This window comes from Culex pipiens, chromosome 1 (genome assembly GCF_016801865.2).
Source record: "Culex pipiens pallens isolate TS chromosome 1, TS_CPP_V2, whole genome shotgun sequence".
Classification (NCBI taxonomy): domain Eukaryota; kingdom Metazoa; phylum Arthropoda; class Insecta; order Diptera; family Culicidae; genus Culex; species Culex pipiens.
The window spans coordinates 31,021,882-31,024,445 of record NC_068937.1 but is presented as its reverse complement, the minus strand read 5'-3'; the positions used below and the strand labels follow the sequence as shown (position 1 = coordinate 31,024,445).

Below are 2,564 nucleotides of genomic sequence, written 5' to 3'. Positions count from 1 at the left end.
ATAAAGTTATATCACAGAGTACTCTGTGGTTATATGGTATAAATAAATGGATTTTACTAAATTTAAATAATTTTTAGTATAACTTTTGTTAATGAAAGCTTCAAGTTGGCAAAATTGCTTTAAAATGTTCAAGGTAAGTCACCTGCAATGGAACAATACAAAAACATGATGTTTTACTAGAAAAGTATTGATTTTCGTAAAGTGTCTCATTGTTCCCCACCTGTCTCATTGTTCCTGCCAAGTGCGTCTACAATGCGTCTACAATGAGACAGTTGGATAGCTCTGGCTGTAGAAATCGGATCGATCTCATATTTTGGTCAATGTTAGAACACATTAAAAGAAAGAAAATGCAACAAAAAGCTCATTACAACATGCTGATGAAAAAAAAATACAAAAATCGTTGAAAGTTAAAAACTAAAAGTGTCTCATTGATGACTACCCTACCCTAATTATCGATATCAAAAAAATAGTCTAGTTTGATGCTTTTATAAACACAGCAACCAAGGCCGCTGGTTGTGTTTATAAACAAAACCAACAGAGGAGAGCAAAAAGGAGGAGGAGACCCGGTGGAAATCGGGAGGATGGGCAAGCGTTTCTTGGAGGAGAAAAGATCCGGAACCAGAAACGAAACAATCCGGAACTGGTTCCGATAAAGTCTGGAAGCCATCGGCGCCGTCAGCAAGAGCTATTATCACGGCCAACCCCGTAAACGTTTTGACCCCAAACGACCGCATTCCGAAGATTATCTCCGGAACCGACAAACCAGCTACCACGATCACTTCAACCCTCACCTCCAAGACACCAACCCCTCAACGCCCTCGAAACCCACCCCACCTTCAAGTGCCGCCACTTCCGGCGAACCCTAATCGCCATACCAAAGGCCTAAATCTTGAATGTTCTCCCCGGCGCGTCAGTTTCCCCCATCGGATTTCCAGTGCAAGCGATCCTCAAACACCCCCACACCTTCCCCTTCCCATCCTCTTCCATGAGTGGCACCAGGTTCAAGAAGCGTAGCCCCGTCATAGAGGTCATTTTGCGAATCATGCTGACAAGGAACACAATCGGCAATCCGTCGGGGCTAAAATCGGTTCAGGAACCAGGTTGGCCACTTAGGTTGCCTCACATTTGTCAAGCAGCTGCAAGCGCGAGAGATTTGGTTGAAATCGACCGAAATCAACTTTTCATCCAGAACAAACGATTACAAACGTTGAAAACAAACAAAATGGAAAATGACAGTAGGCGGAATGCGATATTTTGACAGCGGGAAATGTGTCAGGACAAAGCGACTGAAGCGCCACAAACGGATTGGCACAACTAAAAAAACTGTAGCAATGATTTACACAAGGGAAGAATCGAGCCCAAACGTCTGTTGTATGTGGTAGAATAAATGAAAATTGAAAAGTTTCTCTTTATTTTAAGATATTTTTTTACTATTTTACATGAAAGAAATATGAAATATTTGACAAGTCTACTTCCGGGAGGACAGAGCGGACCCCAAGGAACACGGTCGAGTTGCTGAAACGCGGGCAGCTGCCGAAAGGACGACCCTCCGGAACGGGGCCGCTGCTGGGACGCGCACAAATCACTGCTGCGAAAACAACCTTCCGGAACGTGATTGGGTGCCGAAACGCGGGCCGCTACTGGGACAACCGGGAGGGAGACTTTCACACCCTCCGGAACGAGGACGAGTTGCCGAAACACGGACTGGCTGGGACGCGCACAAACCGCTGCCGGGAGGACGAGCTGGAAAGCTGGCAGAGGAAAAAAGACAGATAAAATCTAAACCTAACCTCACTTTATAAAATAATATCTAAAACAATCTTTGCTGCCCAAGAAACAACTTTTTACTTATATTTCTAAAAAGGAAAACTAATATAAACTTGCTCATCGCTTACCTGTACAATTTTCAGACTACTAATTCACGCAATTTCACAAATTTCTCTGATAAACAAGGACGAAACTTCCACGCGGTTTGATCTTGACAGCGACCACTGACAAACTGCAGAAGAAAACCGCTAACAGTCATCTCAACGCTGAGTTCGCTCTTGCCAACTCAAAATTGCGAATGTAAACAAAAGAAACAGATCGCAAAAATTGAGTTGGCAGAATCGATCTCGTTTTTGCGACGTTTTTTCTCAAAAATTGAGATCGAATGGTTAGCGTGTACCATTTGTCACTTCAACACCAATCGCTTCTGAACACTCTCTCTTTGCTCTCCCTCTCATCAAATTGCTTAAAATCAATGATATCAATTATATTTTGCAATTTCGTTGTTTATACAACGTTAAAGATACATTTTTTTTTTAATTGGCGGAAAACTGTGGCAGTGCTGGCCAAGTGAGCGCCGCGCTAGACATTTTTTAGACTCTCTCCTCTCTGAGCATATTTGTGTGTGACTCGGGTTGACGGACGGAGTAGGAAAAGAAATTCACGAAGTATTTGTTTCGCTGATTGAAGCGATTGAGCAAGCCGCTAGCAGCCAGCGTGTCGTGTTCGCTCGCGAATGGTTGCGCGCTCCAGTCGACAAAAATTCGTTCGTGATTTCTGAACTTTGAACTGAAAAT

At 43.4% G+C, this 2,564-nt stretch overlaps 1 long non-coding RNA gene across 1 annotated transcript; it reads right to left on the bottom strand.

The window, feature by feature from the left end:
• Positions 1–1,388: 1,388 nt before the first annotated feature.
• On the bottom strand, positions 1,389–2,009 carry LOC120431351 (uncharacterized). The gene is made up of 2 exons (XR_005607865.1): positions 1,896–2,009; positions 1,389–1,751 (listed from the first exon to the last, which is right to left on the bottom strand). It is a non-coding gene; the product is annotated as an uncharacterized LOC120431351 (long non-coding RNA).
• Between the last annotated feature and the right edge of the window lie 555 nt (positions 2,010–2,564).